The sequence below is a fragment of the Phyllobates terribilis genome, unplaced genomic scaffold, assembly GCF_046119375.1.
Source record: "Phyllobates terribilis strain yellow unplaced genomic scaffold, ASM4611937v1 Scaffold_108__1_contigs__length_5656254, whole genome shotgun sequence".
Classification (NCBI taxonomy): Eukaryota; Metazoa; Chordata; class Amphibia; order Anura; family Dendrobatidae; genus Phyllobates; species Phyllobates terribilis.
The window spans coordinates 420,400-447,243 of NW_027362868.1; the positions used below are offsets into that span (position 1 = coordinate 420,400).

Consider the following 26,844-nt stretch of genomic DNA (forward strand, 5'->3'; position numbering starts at 1 on the left):
GAAGGAACCCTCTCACATCCTGAATGGACTCGGCTTCTGGACAGGTAAGTGGTCGGTGACCGTTAGACTTCACAGGGACCTGGCGTACTCAGACGGACTTCGGCACCTGCCCCCGACATTCTCCCTGGGCAACTCCTACGGCCTCATCTATTACCCGGACATGCCGCGGAACTGCAGGAGATGCGGCAAGAACGGCCACGAGATGAAGGACTGCAAGGAGGATGCCTGCAGGATTTGTCGAGTGACGGGACACAGCTCGAAGGACTGCCCGAAGAAGACGTCCTGCAACCTGTGTGGGCTGGCGGCTCATCTGTACAAGGATTGCCCCAAGCGTGAGAGATCCTGGGCATCGGTGGTTGCGTCGACCCCAGCTCCGGAGGACAAGGCCCCGACGACCAGGCCTGTGAAGGCCAAGGACGCGACGACCAAGGCCCCAGCGGCCAAAGCCGAGACGACCAAGGCCAAAGCGGTCAAGGAGTCGGTGGCCAAAGCCCCAGCGACGGTCCCAGCAGCTCCGAAGCAGAAGAAAAAGTCAAAGGACTGTAAGAGTTCTGTCACCCCTCTCTCGATCCCTCCCCCTGCCACCCCCGTCCAATCCCCCCCCACCCCGGCCACCCCTGCTGAGGATTCCACTTCCTCTTCCTCCTTCCCCTACTCCTCAGCAGGTGTCCTTTCCCCTGCCCCGGCAGCCACTCTCCCTCCCCAGACCATGGTAGCGGTGGAATTAACCTTTCCTCCACCCGCCGCTATCTATTCCGAGGAGGATTTTCCCCTTCTTGTCTCCCCAGTTCCAACCCGGGGAAAGAGGAAGGTGGAGGACAGCCCTGCTACTGAATCCTCCAAAAAGAAGATTCTGGATTTCGTAGGCGAAAAGGAGGATACCCTCCCTGAGCCAGAAGAGATGGAGCACATGGTTGAGACCCTGGTGGCCGAGCCAGAAGAGGAGGAACTGGTGGTCGCCGAGATCGAGGCCGCGCTGCTTGACCAGATGGAGGAAGAGGGCCTGCTGGTGATCCCGTCACCAGCAGTCAACACCGACGAGGGACCACCCGACCGGAATGGTAACTAAGGTGTATTGCCTGCGCTAACTTTTTCTTTTTTCCCTACATGATGGCTAATATTAACTTATTTTCCATTAATGTCAGGAGCATCAAGGACAAGTTCAGACGTCAGACTATTTATGCCTTCCTTACTTCCCAGTTGTGTGATGTTTATATGTTGCAGGAATGTTCTCTTCCCTCCTCTAGGTCCTTCAAACATCTGGCCAGGGAGTGGTCCCACGGTCCATCCTACTGGTCCGGTGGGGGTGACTGCAAGTCTGCGGGGGTCGCAATTCTGATCAGGGGGGGCGCATTCACGCTTGAGTCCGTCCAGGAGCTCATCTGCGGCAGTGCTCTTGTTGTAGATGGCAACTGGGCGGGAGAACCTGTCAGGTTCATCAACGTGTATGCGTCCCCACTGAAGAATGAGCGTTTGGAGCTTTTCCAGACCCTGCGGCTTCAGCTTGCCACCACCAGGACCTTAGTGATGGCCGGGGATTTCAACTGCCCCATCGAGGAGGATGGTCGTAGTTCTGGCACATCTGCCAAGTTGGACATCACGTCCAAGCTGCTCATCGAGATGGTAACCGAGGCCTCTCTTCAGGACGTGGTGGGCTCCATGGGGAGAGGCTCCACGAACTATTCGTGGAGCCGACCCGATGGCTCACTCCGCTCCAGGATTGACTTTGTGTTCACCTCTCGGGCAGTCAGGCGGTGTAGGCACTCGATGGTCCCCTGCTTCTTCTCCGACCACAGAGCCATTCACTTACAAGGTGTCCTCGGCGACGGTTTTCCGTCCGGCCCCGGCTCCTGGAAGCTGAATTGTGCTCTGCTGGCTCAGGATGAAGTCGTGGAGGAGCTGAGAGCAGCCTACGCAATGTGGCAGTCCTACAAGGGTAGCTTCCAAACAGTCTCTGATTGGTGGGAATATGTTAAACTTGAGTTTCGCTGTTTCTTTCAGGCCAAGGGTCGACAACAGGCGTGTGAGAAGAGGAGGGACTTCAGAGGGCTGCAGCGCGAGCTGCGGTCGCTGCAGGACCTTCTTCACTGCGGCTGGGACGTGAGGGAGGAGCTGGAGGAGACCAAGAAGAGCCTGAAAAGGCACTTTGAGGAGGAGTCCAAGAGAATCGTCTTCCGTTCCAAAGTGGAGAATCTGGAGAAGGGTGAGAAATGAAACTCATTCTTTTTCAGGAAACTTCATGCCGGTCACACGCCCCTGAACGAGCTGCGAGACGAGAGCGGAAACATGCGACGTGGGAAGGAGGACGTGATGAGGGTCGTCAGCGACTTCTACAGCGAACTCTACTCCCACAAGACTACCGACCCCAATGCTGCTGATAAGTTCCTGTCAGGTATCACTAACCATCTTGATCCTGCAGGCACGGCAGCCTTGAACAAACCTCTGATGGTGGGCGAATTGCTCTCTGCCGCTAAATCCTTTAGGACCGGCAGGACCCCGGGCAGTGATGGTCTTCCAGCGGAGCTCTATGTAGCGCTGGGAGACCTCATCTGTCCGGACCTGTTGGACCTGTACGAGGAGATGGTGGTGGAGGGTAGAATGCCTCCATCTTTGAGGGAAGGAATGGTCATGATCCTGTACAAGCGGAAGGGAGAGAGGTGCGACCTGAGGAATTGGCGTCCCATCACTCTGCTCAACGTGGACTACAAGATCCTGGCCAAGACGATGGCGACACGACTTAAGACGGTCATCGGACGGATCATTCACCCGGACCAGACCTGCGGCATCCCTGGACGTCGCATCGCAGACAGCCTCGCTCTCGTGCGGGACACGGTCGAGTACATCAAGGTCCGCCGTGCACACGCGGCCCTGGTCTCCTTGGATCAGGAGAAGGCCTTCGACCGGGTTTCCCACGAGTTCATGGGCCGAGCTCTGCACCGGTTAGGTTTGGGTAACATGTTTTGTTCGTATGTCCGTCTGATGTATTTTGATATCCACAGCTCGGTGTTGGTGAACGGCTGGAAGACTGACCCCTTCCCTGTCCTCTCTGGGATCAGACAAGGCTGCCCTCTATCACCTCTTCTTTTTGTTTGTGCTATAGAACTCTTCGCAGAGGCTATCCGGCAGAATGGAGAGATCAGAGGGATCACCGCACCGGGTCCGGGACGACACGAGGTCAAGTGCTCGCTCTACATGGACGACGTCACCGTCTTCTGCGCTGATCGTGGTTCAGTCGACGCCCTCGTCCAGACGTGTGAGAGGTTCGGCCGGGCTTCAGGGGCCAAAGTCAACTGCAGGAAGTCGGAAGCCATGCTCTTCGGGGATTGGCAGCCGGCCTCCTCCGCCCCCTTCCCCTTCAACATTCAACCGGATTTCCTCAAGGTGCTGGGAGTCTGGTTCGGGAAGGAAGGAGCGGCCCTCAAGTCCTGGCAAGAACGCTTGGCCAAGGTGAAGCAACGGATCGGACTCTGGAGCCTCAGACACCTCACTTGTGAGGGTAAGGCACTCGTCCTGCGTAATGAGGTCCTGCCCGTCTTGCAGTACACGGCGCAGGCCTGGCCCCCACACGTCACTGTGTGCAGGGCCATTACCAGGACAGTGTTTCACTTTGTCTGGGGATCCAAGATGGACAGAGTCAGGCGGGCCGTCATGTACAAGGAGCCTCGCAAGGGTGGGAAGGGCGTTCCAGATATCCCCACCCTCCTGCGATCCTCTTTTGTGTGTGATTGTGTCCGCCGGACTTTGCAAGTCAAGAATGGCTCCGCGGGCAGGTCCATGTCTCGCTTCTTCCTGCTTCCTCTTTGGAGGCGACTCGGCTGGGACAAGTGGGACAGCTCCTTCCCCTACAACTGGACGACGCCATGGTTCTACGGAGACGTCGTTCGATTTGTGGGGGAACATCAACTGGAGGGACTTAAGCCTGACTTGTGGAAGCCCAAAACTATCCACAAGCTCATCAGAGCCAAGGATGACGTGGAGAATATCACAGGACTTCACCAGGACACGCTGGAGACTGTGTGGACAAATGTGTCGTCTGACAGGCTGACCAACGGGCATAAGGACTTGTCGTGGATGGCGATTCAGGGCGGACTGCCCGTCCGGTCATTCATGCATGCCCGGAACCTGTGCAAGACCCGGTACTGCCCAAGGTGCCCCTTCGTGGAGGAAACATCTTTGCACACTTTTTGGGACTGCGGATTTGCACAGCGCCTGTTGACTGCCCTTGAGGACGACCTGAGGAACTCTGTCCCCAGGGCGAGCCTATCGCACCATTCTGTGCTTTACGGACTCTTCCCTGGGGTTCATACCGTCGGAGCCATCCAGGAGGCTTGGCGCCTTATGAACTGCTTCAAGGATGCCGTTTGGGTCGCCAGGAACCGGCTCATCTTGAGGAGGGAGAGGATGTTCATCCAGGACTGCCGCAGGCTGATCCACAGCCTGCTCAGAGACTATTCCATCGTGGACGGTCCGGAGGACGAGGATGAGGACTAAACCCCTCCTCCCCCTCTCCCCTTATGTGTCTTGTCTTTCAATAAAGCTTCGGGCCTGTGATTTTCCCCTCCCCATCCCCTTTTTCCCAATCCCCATCCCTTATCACGGTTCGTCGTACTGTATTGATTGACCTGCTTTTTCTTTCAGATTGAGTGTTTTGTGTAGCATAGGGGTGTGATGTGTCTAGTTAGTGCGTCGTATCCTCATGCTATGTAAATATGATGTAGAATTCTGTGTGTACTGGGCTGCGGCACTGTACACTGTCTGTTAACTTATTTTTTGTGCTAATAAAAGATATATTCAATCAAAAAAATCTGTTCTTATCAGTTTAATATCTGATACGTCCCCTATCTGGGGACCATATATTAAATGGATTTTTAGAACAGGGAGATGGAAAAAGAGCTTGCTCTGTCCACTCCACGCATTGACCTGGTATTGCAGTATCTCCAGGACCGGTGCACCCCTTCTTTAATGCAGTTTCTAAAATCAGAAAGAATTGAATTCAATGCTTTTTGTTCATTTTGCTTGTTTGTCGGATTTTGGGATGGACTCTTTGGCTTTGCTTTTCTTCTCCTCATTGGATTTTTCATGTTAAAAGTTGCAGAAGCCAGATGACAAGCTCATTTTGGTTCAACTTCAGCAACTGTGCATTGCATTGCCATGTAATGTAATGTAATGCAATGCTATCTATCTAGCTCTCCCTCTATACTTCCTTTTGGATAAACAGACATATTAGGCAAGCATTTTGGAGCTTTCACCTAAATAACTACAGGTGGTGAGATAAGCTGCACAATATAATTGACCTTTCAGTATATTGTTGCACACACACCATCTATTTAGCAAATGCCCTTGTTATCAACAGCAGCCTTTTAAACTCACCTGAGCTAACAGGTATGTGAGCTGGTTACTCTGCTGCGCTTAAAATTTCTTTTTTGGTTTGCTACAATGCCTTTTCTGAAACGTTGTCTCCCTCTGCTGGAACACTGACTTCTTTCATTTAATGCCTGCAGACTATAAAAGAGAAACCAACCCAAAAAGTTTGGTTGATTAGTCTGTGGCATTCTTTTAAACTGTTGCTTATGGCGGTCTCTGTGAGCTTCTCAGTGACATTCAGCCATCCAGGTATCCCGCCTGCAGTAGACGGAATGTGGCAATGGAACGCTGGCTGCGCGTGTCATAATAGGCTCTGAGCCTTTATATACCTGCGCACAGCAGCAGCCACCTTCAGTCTGCTGCTGGACAGCCAGCAGCAGCAGCAGCAGGAGAGGTAATTAATCAGCAACCCTCCTGCTAAGGGTAGACAGCTGCTCGTTCCACCCCCCCCCCCGCCTTAATTGGTTCTCCTCCCTTCCAACGGTGTTGAGGCGGGTGGGAACAGCCGGGGGTTGAGGGTACTGTGCTAAAAGAGGTGGAGTTATGCAGATCTAAAACGCGTGGATTGCAGCAGCAGCAAGCCGAAAAGTGCAGGCATGTGAGGGATCTAGAGGTTGACAGCATGTCTTCTTAACGGGAGTCCAGGTGGCCATCTCCACAAATGGACTTTTCAGAATCCTTGGGTGGCACCGTAGTCGGAAACCAATTCTGGTTATCGCTTCTCGGCCTTTTGGCTAAGATCAAGTGTAGTATCTGTTAGAACCTTGCTGTTAGGTTTTTTTTCCTTTGCTGGTCACATGACCTTGTTGGCCTATTTAATCCTGCTCCGCCCTTCTGGCTTTGCTGGACTTCATTGTATTTCTACTTTCTAGCTAGCCTGTGCTCTGTATCTAACTCTGTTAGTTTGCTTGGTCTACGGACCTCTATGTTCAATCTATTTTGTTTGTTCGTCTTTCTGCTACTATTTCTGTTAGGAGGTGTCCCATATTCCTCCCAGTCCTTAGTACTTGTAGGGATTCCCTCCCCACATCTATAGGTCTTCGTACAGACTAGATTAGGACTTTAGCAGGTCTGATCGCAGGATCAGGTTCCCTGTTACATCGTAGGGATTCAGCTGAGTCCTATAGTAGGGACAGATCTCCTCTCTTTCCTTAGCTCTGGTAGCAGAACATAACAGTAAGTCCAGCCCGCAAATTCTCTAAGGAAAGATTTTTTTTTTTGTTCCATCATGGTGTCGGTTCAGGATTTGGCTAAACACCTGCAGGGACTCTCTCTGGAAGTGGCCGAGCTCCGTCAGCACGTGAGTAACTGTCCTGGAGCATATTTCTTGGAGCCTAAGGTATGTTTGCCGGATTTATTTTTTGGTGAACACCGAGAATTTTTTTCATTTAAAAATGCTTGCTTATTGTATTTTCGTTTGAGACCCAAGTCCTCTGGGGATGAATCCCAGCGCGTAGGGTTCATAATGTCACTTTTGCGCAAAGAGCCTCAGGAGTGGGCCTTTTCTTTGCAACCTAGTGATACATGCTTCAGATCAGTGGATAGTTTTTTTTCTGCTTTAGGACTATTATATGATGATCCTGACCGTGTGGCATCAGCTGAGACTGAGTTGAGACGTCTAAAACAAGGATCGGGTAATGTTGAAAAATATTGTACACATTTTCGTCGTTGGTCCACTCAAACAGGGTGGAACGATTCTGCTCTGAAAAGTCTATTTCTTGCTGGGCTCAGTGAAAGGGTTAAAGACCTGCTAATTGCTTATCCTACACCTGAGGATTTGCAACAGGCTATGCAATTAGCTATACGGGTGGATAGAAGACTGCGTGCTAGGGTTAATGAGAGCAAATCCTCTGCTATGTCAGTTTCTGGTTATGATAATGTGTGTACTAACAGTGGTGAACCGATGGAGATTGGATCGGGGGAACCTCGCTCTCAAGAAAAAGACCGTCGTTTTTCGGAAGGCTTGTGTTACTATTGCGGAAAATCTGGTCATTTGATTAAAGGCTGTGAGCTTCGTATGAAGAAAGAAAAAAAAATGGTCAGTCACGCCCGTATTGCCTGTTTAAATTCCAAGGGTATATTTTAAGCTGCTTCCACGATTGCTCAGGAAAAATTGATGGAATTTCGGGTGTTTGTTGATTGCGGGTCTACACTGAATGTAATTGATGGGGGATTCGTGGAAAAACTCAATTTAAAACCTGAACCTTTATCATCCCCCATTGCTGTGGTTTCTGTGGATGGCTCCCCTTTGAAGAATATTACTCTCAATGTCAGTGAATTTCCTCTCACTATTAATGGTGTTCACCATGAGAAATTGGATTTGGTAGTGTTGAATAACTTGCCTTCTCCAGTAATATTGGGTTTGCCCTGGTTAAAATTTCACAATCCTGTATTGGATTGGTCTACCAGTGAAATTAAATCCTGGAGCCATAAATGTTATGACAAGTGTTGTAATGGGCGTATTGCAGCTTTGGATAGGGGAGAATTGCCTGTTCCTATTCAGGATTTTTGGAGAGTTTTTTCTGAGAAGGAATCGCAGGTTTTGCCTCCCCATAGAGACTATGATTGTTCTATTGAATTTGTCCCTGGAGCGACTCTTCCTAAAAGTCGTTTATTTAACCTTACTATTCCTGAGAGGAAGGCTTTGGAGGAATACATACAGACAAGTTTGGCCGCCGGTCACATTAGGCCCTCTAAGTCTCCTGTGGCGGTTGGATTTTTTTTTGTAAAAAAAAAGGACGGCGGTTTACGTCCTTGTCTGGATTTTCGTGAGATTAACAAAATTACGGTACGCAATCCTTACCCACTGCCATTGATTCCTGATCTGTTTAACCAGTTATTGGGGGCCAAGTGGTTCTCTAAAATTGACCTTAAGGGGGCATACAATCTGTTGCGCATGAAGGAGGGTGATGAATGGAAGACTGCTTTTAACACTCCTGTGGGTCATTTTGAGAATCTGGTTATGCCTTTTGGTCTTACTAATGCTCCTGCATTTTTTCAGAATCTGATTAATGACATCCTTAGACCTTTGATCGGTAAAAATGTGGTTGTGTATTTGGATGACATTTTGATTTATTCGCCAGATCTGGAGTCTCATTGGCGGAGCGTGCGTGAGGTATTACAGTTATTAATGGACAATTCGCTTTTTGCTAAGCTGGAGAAATGTGAGTTCGCTGTACAGAGAATTAGTTTTTTGGGCTACATTATCTCCAGCAAAGGTTTTGAGATGGATCCGGTTAAGGTTCAGGCTGTGCAGGAATGGCCTAGGCCTATTGGTTTGAAATCGATACAGAGGTTTTTGGGTTTCGCCAATTACTATAGAAAATTCATAAAAAAAATTTCTAGTATTGTCAAACCTCTGACTGATCTCACCAGGAAAGGTGCTGATGCGGTTCAGTGGTCTTCTGAGGCCATTGAAGCTTTTGTGTATCTCAAGGAGAGGTTCACCTCTGCTCCCATCCTTATGCAGCCTGATGTTACTAGGCCGTTTTTGGTTGAGGTTGATGCTTCCTTTGTGGGGGTTGGCGCAGTATTGTCTCAGGATAACGGGGATGGATTACATCCCTGTGCTTTTTTTTCAAAAAAATTTTCGGAGACTGAATTGAATTACGATATTGGTAATCGGGAATTATTGGCTATTAAACTCGCATTTGAACACTGGCGCCACTTCTTGGAAGGTGCGGAATTTCCCGTTCAGGTTCTTACGGATCATAAAAATCTGATATATCTTGACGCTGCCAAGCGCCTGAATGCCCGTCAGGCTAGGTGGGCACTGTTTTTCTCGCGGTTTAATTTCTCCGTTACTTACATCCCTGGTACTAAGAATGTTAAGGCGGATGCCTTGTCTCGCAGTTTTTCTCCCATAGTCGGTGCTGAGAAAGAGGAAAACATTTTACAAGAAGGTGTTGTGATAGCTGCTTTAGACTCCGTTTTGGAAGATGAGATTCTTAAAGCTCAGGAGAATGCCCCATCTAACACTCCTCATGGGAGGTTGTTTGTGCCTGGGACCTTTAGGAGAGATTTGTTTGTTGAGTGTCACGAATCTCGGTTGGCAGGTCATCCCGGAATCTCTGAGACCAAGAGACTGGTGGGTCGCAGTTTTTGGTGGCCTGGATGGCAGAAGGAAGTCATTAAGTGGGTGCGCCAATGTACTATATGTGCTAGATCTAAGTCCTCACATACTCCTGCTGCGGGGTTGCTTTGTCCTTTGGAGGTCCCCAGTGCTCCTTGGACACATTTGGCTATGGACTTTATAACTGACCTTCCCCCCTCTGAGGGTTTTACTGTCATCTGGGTGGTCGTGGACCGTTTTAGCAAGATGTGTCACTTGGTTCCCTTCGTCAAACTGCCCTGCGCTAAAACTCTCGCTAAGGCCTTTGTCAAGGAAATTGTCAGACTTCATGGCGTTCCTACTGACATTGTTTCTGATAGAGGTCCTCAGTTCGTGGCTCGTTTTTTGGCGTGCCTTTTGTGACAGGTTGGGAATTCATTTGTCGTTTTCGTCCGGATATCATCCTGAATCTAATGGCCAGACAGAAAGGAAAAACCAGGATGTTGAGCAGTTCTTGCGTTGTTTTGTGGCAGACAATCAAGAGGGGTGGTCTGAGTTTCTGCCACTTGCCGAATTTGCTCTGAACAATCATACATCTTCTTCTGCTGGTTGTTCGCCTTTTTTTTGTTGTTCTGGGAGACATCCGTCGTTTGGGTCGTTCTCCAAGTTGGAATCTGCCGTGCCTGAGGAGGAGAATTTTTCCGGTGATTTGGAAAGAGTTTGGACGGATGTGCGTGGTAATCTTCAGGAGGCCAACAGAAAATCTAAAGACTACTTTGATAGGAAACGACAGGAGGTTTTGTTCGCTGTTGGTGACATGGTTTGGTTGTCCTCTAGGAATCTGCGGTTGAGGATTCCTTCTAAGAAATTGGGTCCCAAGTTTGTAGGGCCCTTTAAGGTGCTTCAGGTTGTCAACCAATCTGCTGTTAGGTTGGAGGTTCCTACCTCCTGGAGAATTAATCCGGTCTTTCATGTCTCTCTGTTAAAAAAAGCTGTTGTGTCGGATGGTGACGCCTCTGCCTCTGTTCCTCCGGTGGTGGAGGACGGGGAATATGAAATTTCTCGCATCCTTGACTCTAGACGGTATAGAGGTAGTTTGCAGTATCTTGTGGCCTGGAAAGGTTTCGGACCCGAGGATAACTCTTGGGTGAGGTCAGATGATGTTTCCGCGTCCAGACTTATCAGAGCGTTTCACAGGAGATTTCCTGATAAGCCTGGTCCTAGCGGATCCGGAGGATCCTCTTAGAAGGGGGGGTACTGTTAGAACCTTGCTGTTAGGTTTTTTTTCCTTTGCTGGTCACATGACCTTGTTGACCTATTTAATCCTGCTCCGCCCTTCTGGCTTTGCTGGACTTCATTGTATTTCTACTTTCTAGCTAGCCTGTGCTCTGTATCTAACTCTGTTAGTTTGCTTGGTCTACGGACCTCTATGTTCAATCTATTTTGTTTGTTCGTCTTTCTGCTACTATTTCTGTTAGGAGGTGTCCCATATTCCTCCCAGTCCTTAGTACTTGTAGGGATTCCCTCCCCACATCTATAGGTCTTCGTACAGACTAGATTAGGACTTTAGCAGGTCTGATCGCAGGATCAGGTTCCCTGTTACATCGTAGGGATTCAGCTGAGTCCTATAGTAGGGACAGATCTCCTCTCTTTCCTTAGCTCTGGTAGCAGAACATAACAGTATCTGTTCTTATCAGTTTAATATCTGATACGTCCCCTATCTGGGGACCATATATTAAATGGATTTTTAGAACAGGGAGATGGAAAAAGAGCTTGCTCTGTCCACTCCACGCATTGACCTGGTATTGCAGTATCTCCAGGACCGGTGCACCCCTTCTTTAATGCAGTTTCTAAAATCAGAAAGAATTGAATTCAATGCTTTTTGTTAATTTTGCTTGTTTGTCGGATTTTGGGATGGACTCTTTGGCTTTGCTTTTCTTCTCCTCATTGGATTTTTCATGTTAAAAGTTGCAGAAGCCAGATGACAAGCTCATTTTGGTTCAACTTCAGCAACTGTGCATTGCATTGCCATGTAATGTAATGTAATGCAATGCTATCTATCTAGCTCTCCCTCTATACTTCCTTTTGGATAAACAGACATATTAGGCAAGCATTTTGGAGCTTTCACCTAAATAACTACAGGTGGTGAGATAAGCTGCACAATATAATTGACCTTTCAGTATATTGTTGCACACACACCATCTATTTAGCAAATGCCCTTGTTATCAACAGCAGCCTTTTAAACTCACCTGAGCTAACAGGTATGTGAGCTGGTTACTCTGCTGCGCTTAAAATTTCTTTTTTGGTTTGCTACAATGCCTTTTCTGAAACGTTGTCTCCCTCTGCTGGAACACTGACTTCTTTCATTTAATGCCTGCAGACTATAAAAGAGAAACCAACCCAAAAAGTTTGGTTGATTAGTCTGTGGCATTCTTTTAAACTGTTGCTTATGGCGGTCTCTGTGAGCTTCTCAGTGACATTCAGCCATCCAGGTATCCCGCCTGCAGTAGACGGAATGTGGCAATGGAACGCTGGCTGCGCGTGTCATAATAGGCTCTGAGCCTTTATATACCTGCGCACAGCAGCAGCCACCTTCAGTCTGCTGCTGGACAGCCAGCAGCAGCAGCAGCAGGAGAGGTAATTAATCAGCAACCCTCCTGCTAAGGGTAGACAGCTGCTCGTTCCACTCCCCCCCCCGCCTTAATTGGTTCTCCTGCCTTCCAACGGTGTTGAGGCGGGTGGGAACAGCCGGGGGTTGAGGGTACTGTGCTAAAAGAGGTGGAGTTATGCAGATCTAAAACGCGTGGATTGCAGCAGCAGCAAGCCGAAAAGTGCAGGCATGTGAGGGATCTAGAGGTTGACAGCATGTCTTCTTAACGGGAGTCCAGGTGGCCATCTCCACAAATGGACTTTTCAGAATCCTTGGGTGGCACCGTAGTCGGAAACCAATTCTGGTTATCGCTTCTTGGCCTTTTGGCTAAGATCAAGTGTAGTATCTGTTCTTATCAGTTTAATATCTGATACGTCCCCTATCTGGGGACCATATATTAAATGGATTTTTAGAACAGGGAGATGGAAAAAGAGCTTGCTCTGTCCACTCCACGCATTGACCTGGTATTGCAGTATCTCCAGGACCGGTGCACCCCTTCTTTAATGCAGTTTCTAAAATCAGAAAGAATTGAATTCAATGCTTTTTGTTCATTTTGCTTGTTTGTCGGATTTTGGGATGGACTCTTTGGCTTTGCTTTTCTTCTCCTCATTGGATTTTTCATGTTAAAAGTTGCAGAAGCCAGATGACAAGCTCATTTTGGTTCAACTTCAGCAACTGTGCATTGCATTGCCATGTAATGTAATGTAATGCAATGCTATCTATCTAGCTCTCCCTCTATACTTCCTTTTGGATAAACAGACATATTAGGCAAGCATTTTGGAGCTTTCACCTAAATAACTACAGGTGGTGAGATAAGCTGCACAATATAATTGACCTTTCAGTATATTGTTGCACACACACCATCTATTTAGCAAATGCCCTTGTTATCAACAGCAGCCTTTTAAACTCACCTGAGCTAACAGGTATGTGAGCTGGTTACTCTGCTGCGCTTAAATTTCTTTTTTGGTTTGCTACAATGCCTTTTCTGAAACGTTGTCTCCCTCTGCTGGAACACTGACTTCTTTCATTTAATGCCTGCAGACTATAAAAGAGAAACCAACCCAAAAAGTTTGGTTGATTAGTCTGTGGCATTCTTTTAAACTGTTGCTTATGGCGGTCTCTGTGAGCTTCTCAGTGACATTCAGCCATCCAGGTATCCCGCCTGCAGTAGACGGAATGTGGCAATGGAACGCTGGCTGCGCGTGTCATAATAGGCTCTGAGCCTTTATATACCTGCGCACAGCAGCAGCCACCTTCAGTCTGCTGCTGGACAGCCAGCAGCAGCAGCAGCAGGAGAGGTAATTAATCAGCAACCCTCCTGCTAAGGGTAGACAGCTGCTCGTTCCACCCCCCCCCCCGCCTTAATTGGTTCTCCTCCCTTCCAACGGTGTTGAGGCGGGTGGGAACAGCCTGGGGTTGAGGGTACTGTGCTAAAAGAGGTGGAGTTATGCAGATCTAAAACGCGTGGATTGCAGCAGCAGCAAGCCGAAAAGTGCAGGCATGTGAGGGATCTAGAGGTTGACAGCATGTCTTCTTAACGGGAGTCCAGGTGGCCATCTCCACAAATGGACTTTTCAGAATCCTTGGGTGGCACCGTAGTCGGAAACCAATTCTGGTTATCGCTTCTCGGCCTTTTGGCTAAGATCAAGTGTAGTATCTGTTCTTATCAGTTTAATATCTGATACGTCCCCTATCTGGGGACCATATATTAAATGGATTTTTAGAACAGGGAGATGGAAAAAGAGCTTGCTCTGTCCACTCCACGCATTGACCTGGTATTGCAGTATCTCCAGGACCGGTGCACCCCTTCTTTAATGCAGTTTCTAAAATCAGAAAGAATTGAATTCAATGCTTTTTGTTCATTTTGCTTGTTTGTCGGATTTTGGGATGGACTCTTTGGCTTTGCTTTTCTTCTCCTCATTGGATTTTTCATGTTAAAAGTTGCAGAAGCCAGATGACAAGCTCATTTTGGTTCAACTTCAGCAACTGTGCATTGCATTGCCATGTAATGTAATGTAATGCAATGCTATCTATCTAGCTCTCCCTCTATACTTCCTTTTGGATAAACAGACATATTAGGCAAGCATTTTGGAGCTTTCACCTAAATAACTACAGGTGGTGAGATAAGCTGCACAATATAATTGACCTTTCAGTATATTGTTGCACACACACCATCTATTTAGCAAATGCCCTTGTTATCAACAGCAGCCTTTTAAACTCACCTGAGCTAACAGGTATGTGAGCTGGTTACTCTGCTGCGCTTAAAATTTCTTTTTTGGTTTGCTACAATGCCTTTTCTGAAACGTTGTCTCCCTCTGCTGGAACACTGACTTCTTTCATTTAATGCCTGCAGACTATAAAAGAGAAACCAACCCAAAAAGTTTGGTTGATTAGTCTGTGGCATTCTTTTAAACTGTTGCTTATGGCGGTCTCTGTGAGCTTCTCAGTGACATTCAGCCATCCAGGTATCCCGCCTGCAGTAGACGGAATGTGGCAATGGAACGCTGGCTGCGCGTGTCATAATAGGCTCTGAGCCTTTATATACCTGCGCACAGCAGCAGCCACCTTCAGTCTGCTGCTGGACAGCCAGCAGCAGCAGCAGCAGGAGAGGTAATTAATCAGCAACCCTCCTGCTAAGGGTAGACAGCTGCTCGTTCCACCCCCCCCCCCGCCTTAATTGGTTCTCCTCCCTTCCAACGGTGTTGAGGCGGGTGGGAACAGCCGGGGGTTGAGGGTACTGTGCTAAAAGAGGTGGAGTTATGCAGATCTAAAACGCGTGGATTGCAGCAGCAGCAAGCCGAAAAGTGCAGGCATGTGAGGGATCTAGAGGTTGACAGCATGTCTTCTTAACGGGAGTCCAGGTGGCCATCTCCACAAATGGACTTTTCAGAATCCTTGGGTGGCACCGTAGTCGGAAACCAATTCTGGTTATCGCTTCTCGGCCTTTTGGCTAAGATCAAGTGTAGTATCTTTCGAAAAGGCGGTTTTGGATGTTGGCCGCCCTAGTAGATTGATACATTATGCACACTGGGGTTTAGGCGCTTGTTAGTACGCCAGGTGGCTAATATAGTCATCTGGTGGAAAGCATGGCCCCCCAGGATCGACGCCATTGGGCCGGGGAAGATCGAAAGCCCGAAGTGTGAAGTGCCCCAGGAGTGGTGACCCTGGGGTGCCTTAACTCACTGGAATTGGGAACCCCACTTGAGTTTATGGCACATTTGCACAAGCACTTCAAATTTTCTTTCTTCGCACACACCCTTATTCCGGGCCTTCTGGCCTTAGGATGGGGAATTTTTCAATTCCCGGTCGAAGGTCCGGGCAGTATTATACTGTGAAACCTTCACTATTTATTTAATTTCTTTGTCACTGTGTGTCCACTTATTCACGTGTGTCACGTCCTACTAGGATTTTGTCGGGATGCGGTTCCCTTACGGGTTCCTCTCTTGGCAGGTCTAGGGGGGGAGTGTGTGGCCATCAGGTTCCGCTCCCCCCTGAACCCCCCTGGCTATTCTCTTTCGGGAGGAGAGCGTTGTTGGCTCCCCTCTTCCGGGAGGGGAGCACAGTCTTTGGCTCCCAGTGCCTTGCTCGGGTGAGAACTCGGGCAGGTGCTGGGGGTAAGATTGGGTCGCCTCTGGCTTCGGCTGGAGGTGGCTTTTTGTCCCTGTTCCTCGCTGTGGCCTTTTGGCTCGGAGGGACGGGGAATGGTTTGGGGGACCCTTCTCCTTTTGGAGAGGGTTTCAAGAAGACCAGCATCCTAGTGCACTTTTTTTGTGGCACTTGTCACTTTTTTAAGCGCACTCGGGTTTTGTACACGAATTCGGGCTTTAAAAAAAAAAAAAAAAAAATCTGTTCTTATCAGTTTAATATCTGATACGTCCCCTATCTGGGGATCATATATTAAATGGATTTTTAGAACAGGGAGATGGAAAAAGAGCTTGCTCTGTCCACTCCACGCATTGACCTGGTATTGCAGTATCTCCAGGACCGGTGCACCCCTTCTTTAATGCAGTTTCTAAAATCAGAAAGAATTGAATTCAATGCTTTTTGTTCATTTTGCTTGTTTGTCGGATTTTGGGATGGACTCTTTGGCTTTGCTTTTCTTCTCCTCATTGGATTTTTCATGTTAAAAGTTGCAGAAGCCAGATGACAAGCTCATTTTGGTTCAACTTCAGCAACTGTGCATTGCATTGCCATGTAATGTAATGTAATGCAATGCTATCTATCTAGCTCTCCCTCTATACTTCCTTTTGGATAAACAGACATATTAGGCAAGCATTTTGGAGCTTTCACCTAAATAACTACAGGTGGTGAGATAAGCTGCACAATATAATTGACCTTTCAGTATATTGTTGCACACACACCATCTATTTAGCAAATGCCCTTGTTATCAACAGCAGCCTTTTAAACTCACCTGAGCTAACAGGTATGTGAGCTGGTTACTCTGCTGCGCTTAAAATTTCTTTTTTGGTTTGCTACAATGCCTTTTCTGAAACGTTGTCTCCCTCTGCTGGAACACTGACTTCTTTCATTTAATGCCTGCAGACTATAAAAGAGAAACCAACCCAAAAAGTTTGGTTGATTAGTCTGTGGCATTCTTTTAAACTGTTGCTTATGGCGGTCTCTGTGAGCTTCTGAGTGACATTCAGCCATCCAGGTATCCCGCCTGCAGTAGACGGAATGTGGCAATGGAACGCTGGCTGCGCGTGTCATAATAGGCTCTGAGCCTTTATATACCTGCGCACAGCAGCAGCCACCTTCAGTCTGCTGCTGGACAGCCAGCAGCAGCAGCAGCAGGAGAGGTAATTAATCAGCAACCCTCCTGCTAAGGGTAGACAGCTGCTCGTTCCACCCCCCCCCCGCCTTAATTGGTTCTCCTCCCTTCCAACGGTGTTGAGGCGGGTGGGAACAGCCGGGGGTTGAGGGTACTGTGCTAAAAGAGGTGGAGTTATGCAGATCTAAAACGCGTGGATTGAAGCAGCAGCAAGCCGAAAAGTGCAGGCATGTGAGGGATCTAGAGGTTGACAGCATGTCTTCTTAACGGGAGTCCAGGTGGCCATCTCCACAAATGGACTTTTCAGAATCCTTGGGTGGCACCGTAGTCGGAAACCAATTCTGGTTATCGCTTCTCGGCCTTTTGGCTACGATCAAGTGCTTTATTGCAGGAGATTGTGGTTGAAGGGCACTCGGGTACCCCTCTCCTTGGCCTGGCAGGATCGTCCACTTTGGTGGACTTAACCTGCTTGCTGCTATTAGGGAGAGGGCTTAGTCCCAGGGTAACGAGTTGCGATCCCCCAGCTTCCAGGTGTTTTTCGCTGCAAGAACACTGGGAGCGCAGATTGCAAGCGGCTGCAATTTGCAACCTTGTTGCGTTTTTCCATGGAGGTTGACCCTAACCTCGTGCCTCTTTATGCGAGGCTAAAAAACTCTATCCGAGTTCACTTCACGGCGGGTGGCTCGGATATGAGGAAATTAGGGTATGTAGTCCAGGACGTGCTCAGGAACCTTCTTGGCGTACAAAGGAATGAAATTCTCTCCATCCAGGATTATCCCAGAAGAGGTGACTATGACATCACATTCACCGGAGAAGGTATTTTTAGAGATGTACTAGAAAAGTTAAAAAAAGTTGAAAATAGTCCTGTTTTGAAAGGGATACAAATTGTTGAGCACGTCCTGGATGAGGTAAGACTGGTTATTGTAAAAGTATTTTCGCCCTTTGTTTCTGCTCCAGAAGTAATGTCATTTCTAGCAATTTATTTTAAAAGTGTTAAATGTATTGGGAAGATATTAAACGAATATAACATATGGACATCTAAGTGGAAATTCCTTGTGAAGTGTACAAGAGATCCAAATACACCAGGTGGTATACGGCTCCCCCCTGCCCGTTTCAAAATTGGGCAAACAAATGGGGATTTCTTCTTTTCTGGGATGCCAGTATATTGCAGAAATTGTGGGCGCTATGGTCATTCAAAAGAAAACTGTCATGTATCATGTAGAAATTGTGCTAGTGAAGAACATGAGACAAAAGAATGCCCTAAGGAAAAGAAATGCAGTTTTTGCCAGACTCCAGGTCACTTTTATTTTTCTTGCCCTCACAGATTTCGGGAAGATGAGCAAAAGGGGAAGTCCAAGACGTCCGACCAAGGACCAAAAGATCAGACCACCCCTCAGGAGGAGGAACAACAACCTGGAGCCTCTGGAGACAATAAGGGCGTACCAAATAGTGAAGTGTCTCCAGAGTCTATGACAGGTAAAATACCAAATCCCAAAACCTGGCTGCAGGACCTGCGGGAGTCCAAAAGGAGGGCTGAGAAGGAGCAGAAGGGCACTACTGGAAAGGTCAAAAGGGACCGGCAAAAGGCCGACACAGAAGCCCTTGCCCAGTCTGGGTCTCCTAGGGCTGAGGGCGCTGAGTGGATAAAGGTGGGTCCTAAGAAAAAGAAAAAGGGTGGTTCGGAGGAGGCAGCAGGAGGTGAACAGATGGACACTTCTCCAGAAGGGGACGTGGACGCTGGACCCTCAGAGGTTTCGGTCTCCGCTGCTACAGGTGGGGACCGGGATCTTGCTGCCTCTGAAGAGTCAGAGGCTCTGCCTTGTGCGCAACCTCCTCCTATAGGACGACCTTCTACAGGTCAAACAGGGGCGGCGGAACCCCTCGGGGACCCACCTGATGAGGAACTGCATGGCCAGCCAATGGAGACCCAGCGGGTTCTGCCAGCCAGCCCTCCGAGCTATGCCAGTGTAGCGTCGGGTTTATATAAATGTGGTAATCTTTCCTCCTCCACGGAGACTCTCGTGACGATACTATCAGATGAGGAGGGAGGCGCAAGCCCAGTGGTCTGATCAGGTTCATCGGACAGGTAAATCCGTTGCTCTTAGTTACCTAAGTAAAATTTTTACATTTTCTAATGATGGCTGAACTCAAAGGTATTTCCCTCAACGTGAGAGGCATAAAATCTAACACGAGAAGAACTGCTCTTTTTAATTTTTTTACGTGTTTTACTGCATCTGTATTTTTTCTGCAAGAATGTAATATCCCACATGAAATGTCATATCAAAAATATAAAGATGAGTGGAAGTGTGGGCCATCTGTCTGGTCCGGATCGAATGCTGCAGGATCAGCGGGTGTAGCCATACTTTTTAAAGGGAACGTTTTAATTGATTTTATTCAGGAAATTTTACCAGGTCGTATTTTATTAGTGAAAGCTTTTATTGATGGTATTAGATGGCAGTTTTTAAATTTTTATGGATCCCCAGAGAAAAATGAAAGAGCCGAAATGCTTGATCTTTTACCATTATTTATTAATAACTCTGAACCTTTTATCTTAGCAGGGGATTTTAATTGTGTTTTAAAAGGTGAAAACCGGCGCTCCAGCTCTGTAAGCAGGAACTACGATAAAACCTCAGGTATGCTACATGATATAGTCAAAGATGCTAAATTGATAGACATATATAAAGAGTGTCATAGTGACAGCCCAGAGGACGCCGGTTTCACTTGGAGCAATGCTAATTGTAGCTCTAGGATTGATTTTATTTTTGGTTCAGATAAAACAATACCTGCCAAATGTGAAGTTTTAACTAATATATTTTCAGACCATAAACTTTTATCCTTTACCATAAAAGTAAATGACAACAAAAAATGTGGTAAGAAAAGCTGGAAAATGAACGTATCCCTTTTAACCGACCCGCAGATTTTATCAGATTTTATTGAGTTTTATAGGAAATGTAGAAAAGGGAAAAAAACAAATGAGACTATGAGTGTATGGTGGGATAGAATGAAAGTAAAAATAAAAGACTTTTTTATTAAAAAGAGTATATGTAGAGCCAAAGAAAAATATGAAGAATATAGAATTTTAAATACCCGCCTACAAACATTATTTAAGCTCAGAGACAATGGGATAGATGTACAACTTGATATTTCAAACTTAAAAGAAGAGATTTCAAAATGGCTAGAACAAAAAGGAAAAGAGATAATTTTTCGTTCTAGAGTACAACATATAGAAGAAAATGAAAAGTGTTCCAGATATTTTTTTAGGAAAAATAAAAAAGAAAAAGTGATAATTGACCATATAGATGGTGAGAATAATATAAAAAATATGCTGGGTAAAGTTGAGGTTTTTTTTTCTAATCTTTTTAATGGAAAAAATATAGATAATAAATTAATGGATGATTCGCTGAAAGGACTAACGGCTGTTTTAGATCCCGCATCCCAAGAGTTTTTATCCCAAGTTTTAACGGAACAAGAAGTGTTAAAAACTATTAAAAGGTTTAAAACTGGAAAGGTCCCTGGTCCTGATGGCATCCCAATAGAATTTTATGTATGTTTTTATGATATTTTAAAAGATGATTTGTTTTATTTGTTTACTGAGGTTTTTAATAATAAGGTTTTATTAAATTCCTGGAAGAAAGGTGAAGTCTCCCTCCTATACAAAAAAGGTGATAAATCAAAATTAGAAAACTGGAGACCAATAACACTTTTAAATTGTGACTATAAAATAATGGCTAAAATTTGTGCAAATCGTCTAAAAGAAGTCATCAGCAAAGTTATTCATTCTAATCAAGTGTGTGGGGTGCCGGGGCGCAGTATATGGGACAATCTGAATTTAGTGAAAGACTGTATTGAGGATGTGAAAGACAGAAAGGGGAAAATGGCGATTTTATCTATTGATTTTGAAAAAGCATTTGACCATGTCTCACACTTTTATCTTTTTAAAGTTTTAGAGAAAATGGGCATACCAGAAGGGTTTTTACTATCGCTTAAAGCATTTTACAAGGATTGTACAAGTAAGATTTTAGTGAATGGTTTTAAGACACAAGAGGTATTTTTACGGTCAGGGGTGAAACAGGGATGCCCTCTGTCCCCCCTACTGTTTATCTGTGCACTGGAACCAATGTTATGTGCAATACGCCAAAATAAACAGATATGCGGTGTCCCTCTGCCTGGAAGCGGTGGTTTGGAGGCCAAGGTTGTAGGCTACATGGATGACGTGGCGGTCTTGTGTACAGATGCACCATCACTTACGGCCACTCTCCATCAAGTGCAATCCTTTTGTCTAGCTTCTGGTTTTAAAATCAATTTTAATAAGTGTAACATTTTAAGTGTTGGGGGGATGATTTTACGTGATGTACCAATTAATGTCTCCGAATCCATTTCCATTTTAGGTATATCATTCACTGAAAATAATGATGGTTATAATAGTTGGGAAACAGTTACACAGAAAGTAAATACGAAAATATGTATGTGGAACATGAGGAGACTTACAATGGAGGGTAAAGTATTGGTTTTAAAGATGGTGATTTTACCTCTTTTATTGTATCTTAGCATGGTTTTCCCCCCGCCTGTTAATGTTTTAAAAAAGATAACCAAAACCTGTTTTACCTTCTTTTGGAACTCAAAAATGGAAAAGCTGAAAAGAGAAATCGTGATGAAATCAAAAGTAAAAGGTGGTAAAGATTTTCCAGATTTTAATAGGTTTCTTTTAATCCATCTGTTCGTTTACTGTTTTAATGCCCTTTTTAAGAATCACTATTGGTCCTTTTTTATGCGTTTTAATACAGGATTTTTTATGAGAAAGTTTGGATGGTATGAAGTTAATATATCTGTGCCCCATGCTTTTAATTTGTCGACGCATTATGAGATTTTAAGGAAAATAGTGTCCGATTTTAATTTAGGGACTAAGAAAATAGAGGAATTAAGAAATAGTAAGAAACTAATTCAAGAAATACGTAAAAGTGAGGAAATATGTAATGTTGACAGATATGATGATGACAAATCTATGTCTATCTGGAAAATGATTAACGTTTTTTATCTTTTTAATGAACAGAGAGATCTGGCTTGGAGTTGCATGCACCGCTGTCTTCCTTGCCGGGCATTCCAATACAGAAGAGGATTTGTGAGGTCTGCCATCTGCCCAAGAGCCGGATGCCAAGACGAGGAAACGGTGGAACATCTATTATGGACATGTAATTTTGCAAAGGATTTCTGGAGAAGACTGCTCCCCCTACTGGAAAGGGTGGCAGACCTCAAGGACTTTACATATAAAACTGTGCTATACGGACTTATGGAATGCCCCACAATGGACCAGTACACAATGGCTTGGAAGACAGTGAACTGCGCCAAGTCATCTCTCTGGAAAGCGCGCAACATTGCTATTTTTAAACAAGATGTTTTATCAGTGAATGATGTTTTAAGTTTATGTTTATGTGAAATGTATACTTATTATTTAATTGACAAAAAGAAGAATTTACATATTTCCAAAAAATGGCTTGTTGACCAATGGAACCTAATTATTTAAAATCTTTGTATTTTTTTGTTTTGTAAATTTCATTTGTCTTTTAACGTTTGGTATTTGTGTAATTATGCTTGTAATTTGTTAAAGTTTTAATAAACGGTTTTATCCCTCTGCAGGGGATAGCCAAATTAAAAAAAAAATCTGTTCTTATCAGTTTAATATCTGATACGTCCCCTATCTGGGGACCATATATTAAATGGATTTTTAGAACAGGGAGATGGAAAAAGAGCTTGCTCCGTCCACTCCACGCATTGACCTGGTATTGCAGTATCTCCAGGACCGGTGCACCCCTTCTTTAATGCAGTTTCTAAAATCAGAAAGAATTGAATTCAATGCTTTTTGTTCATTTTGCTTGTTTGTCGGATTTTGGGATGGACTCTTTGGCTTTGCTTTTCTTCTCCTCATTGGATTTTTCATGTTAAAAGTTGCAGAAGCCAGATGACAAGCTCATTTTGGTTCAACTTCAGCAACTGTGCATTGCATTGCCATGTAATGTAATGTAATGCAATGCTATCTATCTAGCTCTCCCTCTATACTTCCTTTTGGATAAACAGACATATTAGGCAAGCATTTTGGAGCTTTCACCTAAATAACTACAGGTGGTGAGATAAGCTGCACAATATAATTGACCTTTCAGTATATTGTTGCACACACACCATCTATTTAGCAAATGCCCTTGTTATCAACAGCAGCCTTTTAAACTCACCTGAGCTAACAGGTATGTGCGCTGGTTACTCTGCTGCGCTTAAAATTTCTTTTTTGGTTTGCTACAATGCCTTTTCTGAAACGTTGTCTCCCTCTGCTGGAACACTGACTTCTTTCATTTAATGCCTGCAGACTATAAAAGAGAAACCAACCCAAAAAGTTTGGTTGATTAGTCTGTGGCATTCTTTTAAACTGTTGCTTATGGCGGTCTCTGTGAGCTTCTCAGTGACATTCAGCCATCCAGGTATCCCGCCTGCAGTAGACGGAATGTGGCAATGGAACGCTGGCTGCGCGTGTCATAATAGGCTCTGAGCCTTTATATACCTGCGCACAGCAGCAGCCACCTTCAGTCTGCTGCTGGACAGCCAGCAGCAGCAGCAGCAGGAGAGGTAATTAATCAGCAACCCTCCTGCTAAGGGTAGACAGCTGCTCGTTCCACCCCCCCCCCGCCTTAATTGGATCTCCTCCCTTCCAACGGTGTTGAGGCGGGTGGGAACAGCCGGGGGTTGAGGGTACTGTGCTAAAAGAGGTGGAGTTATGCAGATCTAAAACGCGTGGATTGCAGCAGCAGCAAGCCGAAAAGTGCAGGCATGTGAGGGATCTAGAGGTTGACAGCATGTCTTCTTAACGGGAGTCCAGGTGGCCATCTCCACAAATGGACTTTTCAGAATCCTTGGGTGGCACCGTAGTCGGAAACCAATTCTGGTTATCGCTTCTCGGCCTTTTGGCTAAGATCAAGTGTAGTATCTGTTCTTATCAGTTTAATATCTGATACGTCCCCTATCTGGGGACCATATATTAAATGGATTTTTAGAACAGGGAGATGGAAAAAGAGCTTGCTCTGTCCACTCCACGCATTGACCTGGTATTGCAGTATCTCCAGGACCGGTGCACCCCTTCTTTAATGCAGTTTCTAAAATCAGAAAGAATTGAATTCAATGCTTTTTGTTCATTTTGCTTGTTTGTCGGATTTTGGGATGGACTCTTTGGCTTTGCTTTTCTTCTCCTCATTGGATTTTTCATGTTAAAAGTTGCAGAAGCCAGATGACAAGCTCATTTTGGTTCAACTTCAGCAACTGTGCATTGCATTGCCATGTAATGTAATGTAATGCAATGCTATCTATCTAGCTCTCCCTCTATACTTCCTTTTGGATAAACAGACATATTAGGCAAGCATTTTGGAGCTTTCACCTAAATAACTACAGGTGGTGAGATAAGCTGCACAATATAATTGACCTTTCAGTATATTGTTGCACACACACCATCTATTTAGCAAATGCCCTTGTTATCAACAGCAGCCTTTTAAACTCACCTGAGCTAACAGGTATGTGAGCTGGTTACTCTGCTGCGCTTAAAATTTCTTTTTTGGTTTGCTACAATGCCTTTTCTGAAACGTTGTCTCCCTCTGCTGGAACACTGACTTCTTTCATTTAATGCCTGCAGACTATAAAAGAGAAACCAACCCAAAAAGTTTGGTTGATTAGTCTGTGGCATTCTTTTAAACTGTTGCTTATGGCGGTCTCTGTGAGCTTCTCAGTGACATTCAGCCATCCAGGTATCCCGCCTGCAGTAGACGGAATGTGGCAATGGAACGCTGGCTGCGCGTGTCATAATAGGCTCTGAGCCTTTATATACCTGCGCACAGCAGCAGCCACCTTCAGTCTGCTGCTGGACAGCCAGCAGCAGCAGCAGCAGGAGAGGTAATTAATCAGCAACCCTCCTGCTAAGGGTAGACAGCTGCTCGTTCCACCCCCCCCCCCGCCTTAATTGGTTCTCCTCCCTTCCAACGGTGTTGAGGCGGGTGGGAACAGCCGGGGGTTGAGGGTACTGTGCTAAAAGAGGTGGAGTTATGCAGATCTAAAACGCGTGGATTGCAGCAGCAGCAAGCCGAAAAGTGCAGGCATGTGAGGGATCTAGAGGTTGACAGCATGTCTTCTTAACGGGAGTCCAGGTGGCCATCTCCACAAATGGACTTTTCAGAATCCTTGGGTGGCACCGTAGTCAGAAACCAATTCTGGTTATCGCTTCTCGGCCTTTTGACTAAGATCAAGTGTAGTATCTGTTCTTATCAGTTTAATATCTGATACGTCCCCTATCTGGGGACCATATATTAAATGGATTTTTAGAACAGGGAGATGGAAAAAGAGCTTGCTCTGTCCACTCCACGCATTGACCTGGTTTTGCAGTATCTCCAGGACCGGTGCACCCCTTCTTTAATGCAGTTTCTAAAAATCAGAAAGAATTGAATTCAATGCTTTTTGTTCATTTTGCTTGTTTGTCGGATTTTGGGATGGACTCTTTGGCTTTGCTTTTCTTCTCCTCATTGGATTTTTCATGTTAAAAGTTGCAGAAGCCAGATGACAAGCTCATTTTGGTTCAACTTCAGCAACTGTGCATTGCATTGCCATGTAATGTAATGTAATGCAATGCTATCTATCTAGCTCTCCCTCTATACTTCCTTTTGGATAAACAGACATATTAGGCAAGCATTTTGGAGCTTTCACCTAAATAACTACAGGTGGTGAGATAAGCTGCACAATATAATTGACCTTTCAGTATATTGTTGCACACACACTATCTATTTAGCAAATGCCCTTGTTATCAACAGCAGCATTTTAAACTCACCTGAGCTAACAGGTATGTGAGCTGGTTACTCTGCTGCGCTTAAAATTTCTTTTTTGGTTTGCTACAATGCCTTTTCTGAAACGTTGTCTCCCTCTGCTGGAACACTGACTTCTTTCATTTAATGCCTGCAGACTATAAAAGAGAAACCAACCCAAAAAGTTTGGTTGATTAGTCTGTGGCATTCTTTTAAACTGTTGCTTATGGCGGTCTCTGTGAGCTTCTCAGTGACATTCAGCCATCCAGGTATCCCGCCTGCAGTAGACGGAATGTGGCAATGGAACGCTGGCTGCGCGTGTCATAATAGGCTCTGAGCCTTTATATACCTGCGCACAGCAGCAGCCACCTTCAGTCTGCTGCTGGACAGCCAGCAGCAGCAGCAGCAGGAGAGGTAATTAATCAGCAACCCTCCTGCTAAGGGTAGACAGCTGCTCGTTCCACCCCCCCCCCCCCCCCGCCTTAATTGGTTCTCCTCCCTTCCAACGGTGTTGAGGCGGGTGGGAACAGCCGGGGGTTGAGGGTACTGTGCTAAAAGAGGTGGAGTTATGCAGATCTAAAACGCGTGGATTGCAGCAGCAGCAAGCCGAAAAGTGCAGGCATGTGAGTGATCTAGAGGTTGACAGCATGTCTTCTTAACGGGAGTCCAGGTGGCCATCTCCACAAATGGACTTTTCAGAATCCTTGGGTGGCACCGTAGTCGGAAACCAATTCTGGTTATCGCTTCTCGGCCTTTTGGCTAAGATCAAGTGTAGTATCTGTTCTTATCAGTTTAATATCTGATACGTCCCCTATCTGGGGACCATATATTAAATGGATTTTTAGAACAGGGAGATGGAAAAAGAGCTTGCTCTGTCCACTCCACGCATTGACCTGTTATTGCAGTATCTCCAGGACCGGTGCACCCCTTCTTTAATGCAGTTTCTAAAATCAGAAAGAATTGAATTCAATGCTTTTTGTTCATTTTGCTTGTTTGTCGGATTTTGGGATGGACTCTTTGGCTTTGCTTTTCTTCTCCTCATTGGATTTTTCATGTTAAAAGTTGCAGAAGCCAGATGACAAGCTCATTTTGGTTCAACTTCAGCAACTGTGCATTGCATTGCCATGTAATGTAATGTAATGCAATGCTATCTATCTAGCTCTCCCTCTATACTTCCTTTTGGATA

At 45.8% G+C, this 26,844-nt stretch overlaps 9 non-coding genes and 2 pseudogenes across 9 annotated transcripts; all 11 read left to right on the forward strand.

Moving 5' to 3' along the window:
• Positions 1 to 4,763: 4,763 nt before the first annotated feature.
• Positions 4,764 to 4,957, forward strand: LOC141200823 (U2 spliceosomal RNA). Its single transcript, XR_012272532.1, has one exon. It is a non-coding gene; the product is annotated as a U2 spliceosomal RNA (small nuclear RNA).
• Positions 4,958 to 6,078: 1,121 nt separating this feature from the next.
• LOC141200982 (U2 spliceosomal RNA) lies at positions 6,079 to 6,171 on the forward strand (annotated as a pseudogene).
• Positions 6,172 to 11,055: 4,884 nt separating this feature from the next.
• LOC141200792 (U2 spliceosomal RNA) lies at positions 11,056 to 11,251 on the forward strand. The gene has a single exon (XR_012272502.1). It is a non-coding gene; the product is annotated as a U2 spliceosomal RNA (small nuclear RNA).
• A 1,121-nt stretch (positions 11,252 to 12,372) lies between these two features.
• On the forward strand, positions 12,373 to 12,563 carry LOC141200233 (U2 spliceosomal RNA). Its single transcript, XR_012271959.1, has one exon. It is a non-coding gene; the product is annotated as a U2 spliceosomal RNA (small nuclear RNA).
• A 1,120-nt stretch (positions 12,564 to 13,683) lies between these two features.
• On the forward strand, positions 13,684 to 13,874 carry LOC141201077 (U2 spliceosomal RNA). Its single transcript, XR_012272651.1, has one exon. It is a non-coding gene; the product is annotated as a U2 spliceosomal RNA (small nuclear RNA).
• Positions 13,875 to 14,995: 1,121 nt separating this feature from the next.
• Positions 14,996 to 15,087, forward strand: LOC141201026 (U2 spliceosomal RNA; annotated as a pseudogene).
• A 794-nt stretch (positions 15,088 to 15,881) lies between these two features.
• On the forward strand, positions 15,882 to 16,063 carry LOC141200950 (U2 spliceosomal RNA). The gene has a single exon (XR_012272622.1). It is a non-coding gene; the product is annotated as a U2 spliceosomal RNA (small nuclear RNA).
• A 6,395-nt stretch (positions 16,064 to 22,458) lies between these two features.
• Positions 22,459 to 22,647, forward strand: LOC141200873 (U2 spliceosomal RNA). The gene has a single exon (XR_012272573.1). It is a non-coding gene; the product is annotated as a U2 spliceosomal RNA (small nuclear RNA).
• A 1,120-nt stretch (positions 22,648 to 23,767) lies between these two features.
• LOC141201078 (U2 spliceosomal RNA) lies at positions 23,768 to 23,958 on the forward strand. The gene has a single exon (XR_012272652.1). It is a non-coding gene; the product is annotated as a U2 spliceosomal RNA (small nuclear RNA).
• A 1,121-nt stretch (positions 23,959 to 25,079) lies between these two features.
• LOC141200738 (U2 spliceosomal RNA) lies at positions 25,080 to 25,270 on the forward strand. The gene has a single exon (XR_012272450.1). It is a non-coding gene; the product is annotated as a U2 spliceosomal RNA (small nuclear RNA).
• A 1,127-nt stretch (positions 25,271 to 26,397) lies between these two features.
• LOC141200645 (U2 spliceosomal RNA) lies at positions 26,398 to 26,588 on the forward strand. The gene has a single exon (XR_012272359.1). It is a non-coding gene; the product is annotated as a U2 spliceosomal RNA (small nuclear RNA).
• Positions 26,589 to 26,844: the final 256 nt, after the last annotated feature.